General features: G+C 33.6%; 1 protein-coding gene across 1 annotated transcript in view; it reads left to right on the plus strand.

The window, feature by feature from the left end:
- The first annotated feature begins 6280 nt into the window (after positions 1-6280).
- LOC106458929 (delta-1-pyrroline-5-carboxylate synthase-like) overlaps positions 6281-13670 on the plus strand; it is a 65195-nt gene continuing 57805 nt past the window's right edge. The window contains exons 1-2 of the mRNA XM_013918497.2: positions 6281-6374; positions 7537-7681. The gene's annotated coding sequence lies outside the window, so the exon portion shown is untranslated. The remainder of the gene's footprint in view (positions 6375-7536; positions 7682-13670) is intronic.

Genomic DNA, 13670 nt, shown 5'->3' on the forward strand with positions numbered 1-13670 from the left:
CTTCAGGTCACTTTCACAGTGACGCAGTCGAACAACGCATGCCTAACTATTTCAATGATGAGAAAAAAAAAACAATCTCTTACTGCCAGCAACAGTATCAAAACGGTAACATCTACCCCCAACAGGATAACACTACAAGTCTTATTCACAGACAGATTTGAAGATTTTTCCTCCATTTTTGCTACAACTATTTTCATCCCAGACATTCTTCTACTAATTAATTAACAATTGGTTGTTACTTTGTAAACATGGTTGGCAGTCATGTTGCACTACACTATAAGTTTGATGAGCTTTCATGCTATTCAGCTCCACAAATAGATTTGATCTGATAATGAGAACTATGACATCCAGATAATACTTAGATGATCATTTAGGTTAAAACTTTTCAAACTATTGATACTATATCAATATTGTGAATTAATGTAATTAGAAATTATGCAGATTTTTAAAATTGTTTTCTTACACTTATAATGCTTTGGTTTATCGCCATTAAGAGATTTACTGTTGATCCAGTATATATATATTAATATGGCAGGTTTATCTCATTCTCTGTTTTTGTTTCATACCACTAAATATGATAGAGAATAAGAAAGTAAATCAGAAATATTAATTTTTCCTAAAAGAGGATTGAAGGCTACTCACACCACTATACAATTGTGTGCTCCCAATCAGCCAGTCAGTAGACACTACAATGACATAAGTAAAACGATCGCATGCCGTGAATCACGAGACGAATTATGTACTCTGTAGGCTACAATACAGCATGAAATATGGACTTCAAAAGCAAGAAATAAAAATATTTGTTACTCTTAATTTTTCAGATGTTTAAAATAGACCACCCTTTTTTGACTAAACAGATTCTAATGAATGAAACTTCCAGTACATTTAAAGGCAGTGCTTCTGAAAAATAGTGCTTGATTCGTACTTTCTGATTGTTACTTCAGATGTGATATACATTGGTAATTGTTATTGGGAAGCTTATTTGAGACTAAAAGGAATGGTAGATGTTGTTTTTGCCCCATCTTTGCCAAAGAGTATGATTGCTTATCTGAGTGTTTGCATTCATGACTTTTTGTATTTGTATATTGAATGTTTTACTAATGAACTAGTAACACCTAAATTGCACTATATGATTCATTATCCTAGACTTATTCAACTTCATCGTCTATTAGTGAGATGTTGGACAGTGAGATTTGAGAGTAAACATTTTTCTTTTAAGCAATTTGTTGCTCGTATTTGTAATTAGAAGAATCTGTGCTACTCTTTGGCCATTGGGCATCAATTTCTCAGTGTTATAATTTTTTAAGAATCTCTATGGATAACACTCTAGAGCTTATTAATGGAATTTTTTTCGAACTTGCTTGTTTGTAATTAAGCACAAAGCTACACAATGGGCTATCTGTGCTCTGCCCACCCAGTGGCTCAGCAGTATGTCTGAATACTTGTAACGTTAAAAACCGGGTTTCGATAACCGTGGTGGGCCCAACACAGACAGCCTTTTGTGTATTCTGTACTTAACAACAAACATTCAAATAAAGTCTTATCGTGGTTGCGAGAACTGCTGCCAGTAGTGTTACATTTAACGTTGGTACCTAGAAGGCTAATAGACGTGTTACACATAAATAATTTTGTTATGGTAACAAGTTAATATCACTGGAGACGATGAGAATCTTAATAAACAGTTGTATTCCCAGTGTATTGTTAATAAAAAAAATTGAATATGACCTGATGTCATACCTAGAGTGATAAGTGAAAGAAATATTGTAAATTTAAATATTATTTCATTTCGTACTAGCAGTGACCCGTAAAACATTAGTGGTAGCATTCATGCCTTTTCCTTGAATTTTCCTTATTCTGTCATTTTCATGCACAACATTTAAGCTACGAAGAACAAAACCATACCAAAATAAAATAGCTAAAAGGTTTTTATAGCCGTCTATCAAAAGAACCAAAGCTAAATTTTTGTAATGTAAGTATATGTAAAGTTGCAAAAACGTCTGAAAATGTGTTCAGAAAATCATAAGCATGTAGCTTTTAATGAACTGCGCATGCGTATTTTAGACCTAAATTAGTTTAGAAATAAATTAGTCGGTTCAGCGTTGTTTGTGTGAAATACTTTACAAATAATAATAAAAAGCAACTAAAGTTGAAATCGAAGCCAGTCGTCATGTGATGACAACGACATTGTGCCACCGTATACGATACTAGTTGCATTAAAAAATTTGACTGATGAAAAAACAGCTAAAGTGATTTCGAATGGAAAAGCCAATATGCAATATGGACTCCTTGAACAAAGTGGGCCTTTCCAAAGATATGAGATTTGTAGAGTTTGATCGAGAAATTTGTGATAAAAGTTCCGGACAGAAAAACGCAAGCGTGTCGTTTGTATAGATTAGACTGCAGTGAAAACAATGATTCAAGACAGACCAACTGTTACAGTTTCTGCTGATAATTTATATTTTAGTCGTGACTTTTTTTGTTTAATTCAAATACAAAATTAAATCATTTTTCTATTACCAATATTTTAGACTTACATCCATCATTTTTATCAAAAGTATAAATTATTTAGGTTTGTCCAGGTAAGTAACATGTTCTCAAACTCACCATTGTAATTGGTAATTGATTAATTATATTGTAATTGCGAGATGATAAAATTCGAACGTTCCATTACGTAATGTAAAATGTATACTTTATTTTGCCCCCAGTGGCACAGCGTATGTCAGTGGACTTACAACGCTAGAATCCGGGTTTCGATACCCGTGGTGGGCAGAGCACAGATAGCCCATTGTGCAGCTTTGTGCTTAATTACACACACAATACTTTATTTCATTGAATATTTGATCATTTCATTCCGTTACGAATAACTAAATCTTTAAATTATTGACAAAAATGTATCAATAGCTGCTATTGATCCAAGTAAACAAGTTTATATTTATCAACAGTTGCTATTGATCCAGGTAAATAAGCTTATATTTATCAACAACTGCTATTGATCCAGGTAAATAAGTTTATATTTATCAACAGTTGCTATTGATCCAGGTAAATAAGCTTATATTTATCAACAGCTGCTATTGATCCAGGTAAATAAGTTTATATTTATCAACGGTTGCTATTGATCCAGGTAAATAAGCTTATATTTATCAACAGCTGCTATTGATCCAGGTAAATAAGTTTATATTTATCAACGGTTGCTATGGATCCAGGTAAATAAGCTTATATTTATCAACAGCTGCTATTGATCCAGGTAAATAAGTTTATATTTATCAACAGTTGCTATTGATCCAGGTAAATAAGTTTATATTTATCAACAGCTGCTATTGATCCAGGTAAATAAGTTTATATTTATCAACAGCTGCTATTGATCCAGGTAAATAAGCTTATATTTCAAATTCAAAGTGTTCAATTATCCACTAAAGACAGTAAACGTGTTTGTGCACTCACGACTTGTCATAAAGAGGTCCTTCTAACGGGTTAACATAACTCGTTTATAAATGTTTCTGTTTATCATATATGGATTATGAAGAACATATTTTTAGTTAGACAAACTAACAATTTATGCTCTAAAAGTCGTGTCTTTTTAACACTCATTAAAAGAGCTGCCCATTTTTGAAATCAAAGTTTCGATTAAACTAAAACTTTTCATGCTTTTAATACTTTTTACTGAGTAGTTGAAACTTCTAAGTTTTGGATTAATTTGGTTCCTTTCACATCAAAGTTCATTTTAATAATAGAAATGTATATATAAGAGAAATATAAATACGCCACTAATTTTTGATGTTTTTGTTTTGATTTTTGTATTCTTCAACGTCACAAGTAAGCATTGCAAAATTCAATCTAAAATTAAAGTCGAACGCAGCTGCGGAAGACCTTTTAAGTCATATAATGGTACCACAATTGTCTTTTTTTTTCATGAATTGTATGGTTTTCAATAATTTTTTTTTTACTAAATCAGTGGAAAATACACTACGGTCGATTTTGTGTGTGTGTGTGGGGGGGGGGGGGTATTTTTTCAGACTAAAAGTCTTTATCATCCTTTCAAATTAAGCTAATGATTTGGTAGCTTACCTGTTCTATAAGTATTTTTAACCCATTATTAACCCTAAGGTGTTAAAATGTTAAACACTAATCTTGTCTCGGATGCTTTACCGCCTACCTTATTTTAAAGAGATGATTGTTAGCCTGTATTTTAATTCAAATTGATAACCAATCTATTCGCTTGGAGGGCCATGACTTAGTCCTCTATCAAATGATCTTCACAAACTTTATTTATAATTGTTTAAGTAATATTTTGATCCTTGGTCAGTCCTACTCAGAACAACGTCATGACGGACTTTGGAAAGCCACGTTATTAGAAGATATTATTCAAATGTCTAGTTTGTGATTTTAGCGATTTCATTAATATGGTGGGGAACGTCACTGGACATTTTCCCAATTATATTCCCATCACTTCGGGTGAGAAACAGGCTTGCTAGTAATTTTTTATCCTTTTTTATTTAACCATTGAAATTCTTAACTAATCAGTGATTCTTCTGGAATTACCTATGCCTAATCATAACAGGGTTTTAACTGATACCAATGATATCACCCTGATATTATGCCCTCAATGAGAGGTTAAGATAAGTTTATAAACTATCCATGATTACTGTAAAGATAGAAGAGTTAAATTCATTAATTGGGTAACAATTCTCCTCTTGAAAGATATTACTAATATTAGAAACTTCTCATTTGGTAATAAATATCAAATAACTTACAATATCAAAATGAATATTCTTTACCAAATAAAACTACGTCATCTCTAGCTGCTTGAAAATAAAAACAAAACTTGAGCTATTTCATCAAATCTGAAAATACAGACCAATAGTTAACAGTTCATCCGATAGTTATTTTTTAAAATTGTTTCGTTAAAATGGTCGTTAAAAGCTTTTAAGTTTTGTTTCTAATTGAAGATGTTAGCATAAAACACTTCTCACTCTTCTACTTCGTCAATTAGTTAGAACTTTTATGTGAAAAGTGAATGTATTTTAATAGTTAGCTTATGAAAACCGTGTTACTATACCAAAAACTCTGGTTTTCTAAGCTCTATCCAGGATACGGTCATTCGATCGGTTGACAATTTATTTCCAATATGATTTCGACAGTCCCTAGTTTTATACTGTGACTTGAAATACTAAAAAAAATATATTTTGTCGAATTTACACACGTTCTACTAACAGAATAACATACTTTGGGAATACGGAATTCTGTCCGTCCGCTGCTATGAATATAACCAAGAAGAAGAGAAAAGATACACGCACTAAACAAATATAAGAGCGAGTTTCATAGATGCATGTTAAATTCTGTGTGTTAAAATTTAACAGAAATTGTTTCCTACTGTAGTATTGAAATGATTTTTAAAAGCCAATTTGTAGGACATTGTTTAAGCCATTTTATGCTAGTAAAATATGCTACGTTTTTATATTTTAAAGGAAATGCGTGTGAAATAAGTATATTTGAACGTTTTTATTTGAGTTTTGAACAGATGATCTGGCGTGTAATTTTCTAAGTTTTGTATACAAATTCAATGTTTTGTTGAGTTATAAGAGTTCTGCTGACAAATAAAAAGACGTGGATGACTAATTAAAACATTTGAAAGTGGGGTGAGTACTGACAGTATTAACATTGGCGGAGATGATTTTTAGTTTTAAAAGCATATTTTAGTGGCCAAATATTCTATTCTTTGTGGTTAGATAAGAATCCGAATTAACTGAAATACTAAAACTCTATATTTTTGTCGAATTTCGACTCGATGTATTAGTATTTGCTATAATTCTTTGGGCTATTTATTTGATATTTTGCACTGAATAGCATCTTAAAGAACACATCTTGTATGGATCACATGGTATCTGAAGTTCAACTTGTAAAATGAAAACAACTGGTGCAATGATATGGAGGTTCAAAGTTCTGTCATTCTGTGACCTTGGCATCAATAATACATTTCAGTTTCTGCTATAAAGGAACACTATACTTTTAAGCTACCGAGTGTTTTTGAGCAGTCGGTTATGATGAATGCATATAGAAAAAAAGTTCGAGAAAATATTCGCTATAAAGCTGATTTCGATAGTTTCTTAGCTTGTTTTCACAGGAATGATATAGGGCAAAAGTCAATTACTTTTCAGTAGTTTAGCGCGTGGTCTTCAAGGTTTGACGTCATAAAACAAATATGGGGTACCTGCTGATTCCAGTTCAACAGCAAAATCTTGACAAATTATCTTGACAGACGTACAAATATACATGCAAACACACACATACACATATATATATGTGAGATGATGACGTGTTTATCTGAAAAACATTTCTTGGAGGCGTAGTACTCAAAAGGCTTTGATTTCACATTTGTAAGTATATAAAATAGATTGGCATATTTTAGTTTGGTCCAACGGTAAGTATGTATTACTTTATTTAAAATATTGTCATTTTGAAAGTAATGAGTAAATAAAACATAAATAGATTAATAGATAGGTGTATATTTTATCACAGCGTGTAATAGAATGTAATGTTTAAACCATATATACATCGTTGTATTATTGAAATGCTAAGTTACACAATCATTCGCTAGAGCTTTAATTGTTTTATTACTTACTGCCGACAAATCTGTTATGAAGGCAAACTGTACAACATAGTCATTAGAAAACCTATGGTATTGTAACAAAATTATTCAAATTAGTCTTAGAAATATATTTTCTAAAGATTTAAACTCTGATATTCACCCTATGTTGATAAAATGTTATCTTGGTCATGGAAATGTTTATACGGAGTATATGAAATGTGTACAAGTTGAGTAGTTTCCAAAACCTCTGACAGTACTTGAAGCCAACAGATAGTGTTTGTTTGTTCCGTAAGTAAGTACTACTGTGTTATTTCTGTATTGTTACTTTCATTAAGAGTATTGGTTTGAACGTCTACTGTATCTAATTGTATTGCTTTTTAATATATTTTTATTATACTTTTATTATAGAGGTTGTATTGCATTGTTAGCTTAATATATGTATTTAGGACTAACTTAAATGTCTTAAAATGGTCGATCTTCATTAAACATTATTGGCATTATAGTCGAAAATATCGTTGACAGCGAGGGTACCCATCTGAGGAAAATATGCATTATAAGCAAGAAAATTACATTTAATTAGCTGTATTAATTATAAGGTTGAGTGTTTAGTTTTTAGATAGCTTACTCTAACCGGAAGTTAATATTAACTGCTTTAACCATGTAATATATAAAGCCTCTTAAGTCTTGAATATTTCATCAAAATCCTACATATTAAAAACAAAGCATGCTACACACACTAAAGTACCTATCATTTTGAATCCAAAAATCACTAAATTCAGCAAAATGTGCTTTCTACCTCCTTGTATTAATAGACATTTTCAAAATTTGTTATTTGTGCAGGTGTTTGCAGCTTCCATATATTATGTTGGTCAATAAAGTTGTTAAATTCCTTTTTCTCTAGCTAACTAATGTTCTATGTTATTCACCCTATACGTTTTGTTTTCTCACAGGAAGGATAGATGTAAGGTAATCTATGCCACGTGAAGTTAGACGGACATCTTTCTCACTGCCATTCAGTCAACCTTTACAGGAAACAACCCTTCTTGTATTTTATTAGGAAATGACTAGTTACGTGACTAGCTCTAGTTGCTCTGGGTAAGCCTAATTTTAACAATTTTAGATTTAACGATTTTCAGATAATTAAGTCTGGAACACTTTCTACATAGATACATTTTGGAACTAGAGATCACTAAGTTAGAGCTAACGCTCCAGTAAAGGCAATTGTTTAACATGGCAAGTAAAGTGTACATTTCACTGTGTTTGTCCTAAATAAAGATTATTCATTCTAATTATACTAATGTTATGAGTGTTTATTTATCACGACTTCAGTATTCAGAGAGCATAGAATTATTTCACAGTAAATATCTTGTTGAATCTCATGTTATTATGTCACTCTCAGGGAAAACCGGTTTTAACTGAAAATACCACAAGGTGAACAGGTAAGGGGAAAATAGGTTCTCTGACCGAAGGATTTCTTATTGTGAGTTTCCTATGTTTTAGTTAGCATGTGTAACATCCTTACTTAAACTTTATTATTTAGGTTTCAAAACTTTGTTGTAAGAAAATGACATTCTTTAGAACATAAAGGACTTTATGTGGAAGAGGGAGAATTAGTCTCTGAAAAGAGATGGTTGTCTAAGAGGAATGTCAGATTTAGATTGTGGACCTTTGTTGATGCTGTGAGTGACCATGACTTCTTTCTCGTTGTGACCAATGATTCAGGAAGGGGGAGCTGTTGATTAGTGGAGCGTCAAAATCAGTTGATCATGCTCCCCCTCAGAAAATCGACCTCAGTGAAAGGGGTGGCACAAACATATAAAAGTTTGAAATTATATGGAGCAATCTCTATAGGATTCTCAGACGTATGTTAGCCAGAATAACCCAATCTTACCCAATCTTTCATCTCCAATCTACTACTCTCTCGTAGGTTTGGTCAAAGCCACGAGAGAGTAGTAGATTGGAGATGAAATTGATGGATACAATCTGCCACCAGCAGGTAAGACAGAAACCATTTAAATCCATGGGGCAGTTAAGATCGTCTCTGAGCTGGGAGGTATCCTGCCAGAGCAAACATAAATCATGGAGAGACTTGGGGTAGAAGGACCAATAGAAGAGATGCCAAGAGCAACTCACCACTCTGTTATTCAGGATCAGGAACTGACTGCTCATTCAAGGGTCAAGGTCACTCAACAATGCATATCACCCTGTACCTACAATGTCAATGACATTTCTGCTGAGAGTTCCTAAGGTAGAGGCTTTGGCAACAGCCATGAGCTTCTGTCAGTGAAACAGAACGAAATATGCCTTCGACATTCACTTATATGCAAAAGAGGATCTGGACATTTTGCCTGAAATGTCTGGTCTCTAGAACAGGCCATCCTTTGACTGATCTTTTAATTTGGACAGTTGAGCCTTGGGTGCAGTCATAGACGTCACTGATGCAAAAATTATGACCGCAAGACAGTCATTGTAAAGTTGCATCAATGTTTAAACCCAGTGCGAATTTAAGCAATCAATCTACCAGCCGAATTCGAGGCTTAGAGAAGGGGCATCACTGAAGGTATAGCTGCCTGTGCAAATAATTTGCGTGATTTACACAGGAAGGCATACCAGGCAATGGTCTTAGTATATCAACAAGTCATCTTGGTAGATAAAATTATATAGAGCCTCAAGGAGAAGTAATGAGATATCACCTTCGTTTGAGAAACATTTTCACAATAACAGAGGCGGTCTGTCAAGACAAGGTATGAGGTAATAATTTCCAACTGATTTCTTTCTGGTGAATGACAATAAGCTAGAGTTGATAGATAAGTAAATATCTCACTAAGTTTAGACTGAATCACTTACAGAATGAAGGTAGTTATCAATGACATTGGCATTGGCCTCCTTGGGATGGATATATTACAGAGTTTATCATTCAGTTTACTCATGCATCTGGTGAACTAATAATCCATGGGAGAGTTGTCTAATGCCAGACAGATAGGGCCCAGGAATAGTGGATTGCAGGAATGCATGGAGAAGAGAAAGATACAGTACACATGTGTTTTTCTATGGTTTAATGTGAACAAAGTGTGTCAGTATCATGTAATATTATTATAGAACTTAGCGTGAAATAACCTTTTTGTTACTTAAAAATCAAGAAGCATTAACGTGGACAGTTATCTGTCTGTGTGGGAGGAGGATGAAGTGTCAGTGAGGTTTTGCAATTTTAGACAATTTGTTATCCAGCTTTACACCAGCTTGATTAGCAGAATGAGAAAAGAGTGGAAGTAACAGTAGCTATCTCTAACAATAGCGTTGTACCTATCACACCATGTCTAGAACAGACATATGGTTACCAACAAATCTGAAACCATTGGTTGAGGATTATGCTAGCAGTCTAGATCCAGAACAGCAACAACTACGCATTCACTTGTTGGTCGACTGTGATAATGTATTCGAGGAACCAGATAGCCGATTGGGTCACACAACAATGACTTAATGCCACAAAGATACAGGTGATGCACGTCCAATTAAACAAACAGTGTACAGGCTTCCCTGGATCACTATTGGTGTAGTCAAAAACGAAATAAAGCAGGTGTTAAAGGTCAGTATCATATAACCTATGGAAAGTGCATGGTCATCTCCAGTTGTGATTGTCGGAAAGAAAGAAGGTACCCAAATTTTGTATTAATTATGATGAGTGAATGTGTTAAATGGCATCAATGTCTTTCTCTTGCCGTAAAATAATGAATATTTGGACACATTAGAAGGTTCCAATTGATTTTGCACTTAACACTTGACATCCAGATACTGGCAAGTTGTGTTGGATAACAGGAACAGATATAAGATTGATTTTGGAAGGGGCAAGATAACATGGCCGTTACTTTTTAGAGACTGGTGGAGCTTACATTGAAAGGGATACAATTGGATAAATGACAGATCCATGTTAATGACATTTTAGTGTTTGGTTGCACAGTTGAGTTCTGCATTTGAGACCTTGAAACAGGTGTTCAGTAGATAAAAGAAATTTGCTTACAACTGAAACTCGTATAATGTGTGTTAATGCATTGTATTATTGACAATTTGTAGCCAACTTCTCCAAAATTCCCTCACCATTAAAGTAGAAACACACTTTAGACAGAGTGAGGAGTGTGAGCAACCATTCTGATCTGTTAAGTATGTTTTCATAGAAAATTTAATGCTAACATATCCATGAAGAGATTAAGAATTGTTGTTAGATACCAATGCCAATGAACTTGGAATTGGAGCATGTTATGACAATTGAATATTGAAAAAAGAAAGTGCGAAAATATATGATAGTCACATACCCATGGCTTCTTAAAGCAAGTACTGTATGATAAAGAACTGCTTATGTAGTCTTTATGAAATACTCTTGATAAAACACATCTTACTATTACAAAGGACGACGCACGCTCGATACTAGAACTGCAGGAGTATGATATTATCATACATTATCCTATAGAAAATCAACACAGAAATGTTGACGAATTATATTATAGTGTTGTGAGATCCTATCTGTTCATTGAATGTCCAGACACTGCACACTGCGTGAAAACGTTTTAGCCATGATGGCATTAAGCCATGAAGTAGGTGATTTCACTGGAGGATGGATTGCAAAATTAACACTTCAGGAGTTTGGGAAGAGTTACTGGAAAATCCAGATTTACCATAGGAACTGCTTGCAGTGTAGCAAGACGAAGCTCGGCCAATTCAGATAGTCTGTGACACTTGTATCAACAATCATCAGTGGGTGAAGGTTTACTGTTCTATCTCTATAACCAACAAACAGTTGCTCTTAACCTGTTCTGCAACTAGTGGTCACAGAGCTCTAAGGCAAAAGATTTTCCAGATTTTCATATACAAAGACTGGAGATCCCAAAGGTCTTACTCATATTTGTGTTAACATTTGATGGCAATTCTTCTGGTTGCATTCAAATTAAGTTGTCCAACACTGGTGTCAACACTGTACAGTATGTGCCATCCAGAAACTGTAGACCAAAACAAGGTATACTTTAGCAGAGAATTGCTAGTTCTCTTTTACGGAGAGTATTACTGTATGTAGCTGGTCCCCTCTCAGAGCCATATGTACAGGTAGCTATGGACTAATTCACCAAGGTTATGACACATCAGGAACGTTTGTAGCTCATGAGTTGGAGCACATATTTCACTTCATCCCTTTCAGTCTGAGAATTTAGCAGGATGGAAAATCCATATTGTCAAATATATTTTTTGTTTATTCTGATTGAATCAAATGATAAACACTTGCCATATATCATGAGGTGCACAGAGCAACTAAACAAAGATCAACAGGTCGTTCACTAAAGATACTAATATTTGGGCAAGAAGTTCTGCTCCTCGCCTTGCTCTGATAAAGCTTGGCTGACCATTAAGTTCCTTGGTGCTAGACAACCACGCTGCAATCCCAAATTGACAGCATGACTGACTTTGCCTCCAATAGTATTTCAGAACATTAATCACAGGTAAATAAAATAATAAAACGAAAATCAACGTTTTTTACTTGAAGAATCATTTATTTGTAAAGTTTAATAAGTTAAAACTATACAACCATTAGTCTTGAAGTTTTTCTACCCATGAGATGAACCACCTAAATTCTAAAATAATGAACTAGCTTCAATAGAACTATGCTGCAAAAGAGGGAGCAAAACTGGTACAAAGAAAGTGCCTGGATTTCAAACATCAGATTGCTTTCTTTATCCAGTGGACAGTATCACCTCGGGACCTATAATTCCTGGAGCATTAGTCAGATGTCAAATTCAGTTGACATGATACTTCGGCTAGTAATGGATATTTCGGTTTAAATAGATCAACCTATGCTCAAGGTATACTGGAATACTCTTGTGGACTGAAGATATCATCTAGCAAGAAAATAAATTGACTAGAACAAGTACTAGCTGGAGCCACCGTGACAGTGTGGAAGCTAAATAATCAATAGTTAAAAATATTATACCACTATAGATGGAGAGGATAGGGTATGCCTGCATATCACAACAGTTTGCATAAATGAAGATGGTTGCTAGATATTCGAAAACCCAGCTGAAAGGGCAATATAACTCTTGATTGCTTTATCAGACATTAAGCAGAATTTCTTTGAATTATGTCTGTACAATTTCGAGTAATAGCGGCTTAATCGTCATAAGGTATGATGACTTATTAATCATGAGACTATTGGAACCAAAAAGCTTAGTAACATTTTCATAATGAACTATCAAACAGACCTTCACAGAAAATGATTTCAAGTAAGAGTTGATCAATTATCATAGGTTAAGACAGTTGTATGGCGGATTACAGGATCTTGTAACTCTTGTTTTCTGAACTAATAAGTGACTTTCTGAGGCAAAATATCGTCTAATGATTTGAAGGAATCACTCCTTTGATCTAGCCGAATGGTAGGAATTATATATAACATGTAGATTCTCATTAGTGACCTTTATCATATAACTTCTTCATATGCCTGTTAGTTAAATTCTGCAAATATTTTATTAATTTTAAGATGCCTAAAAAGAGAATCCTGAGATTTGATGGATTATAGATTTGAGCACATTAAAAATCCCAGTTGTTGAAACATAGCGTATGGATGGTTACTCGCGATTGTTACTCAAATAATTTAGATGGTTATCAGAAGCATTCTTAAAAAGTTACTGGTGTATGTGACAATTTGTAAAGATGATATATGATATGTGTGGTCTCATGTACGTGAATTAGCATTATATAAAATTGTTCGTGAATGTGCTATAACAAGAATGAATACATTACACGGAAAACAGCTGATAAGTAACATTTGAATGGAAATAAAAAATATGATCTAATTGCAACATAAAGATTTCTGTGATTACTGATCTGAATGGTATTATTGTAAGATACAGTGGTCCTGTTATTTTCTTTAATACTAGTGAGAGAATGTTTACTTTTTTTACAGGTAGTACAAACTATATCTGAGAGAAAACATAGTTTTTAGAAAATAATTGTTGCAGTGTTATATATAATTAGTCCATAATAATATGATGCTGTTGTATTTGACGTAACTTTTAAAAGGGTTTGATCTTGCTTTAAAATGATTTTT

The sequence above is a fragment of the Limulus polyphemus genome, unplaced genomic scaffold (genome assembly GCF_000517525.1).
Source record: "Limulus polyphemus unplaced genomic scaffold, Limulus_polyphemus-2.1.2 Scaffold534, whole genome shotgun sequence".
NCBI lineage: Eukaryota > Metazoa > Arthropoda > Merostomata > Xiphosura > Limulidae > Limulus > Limulus polyphemus.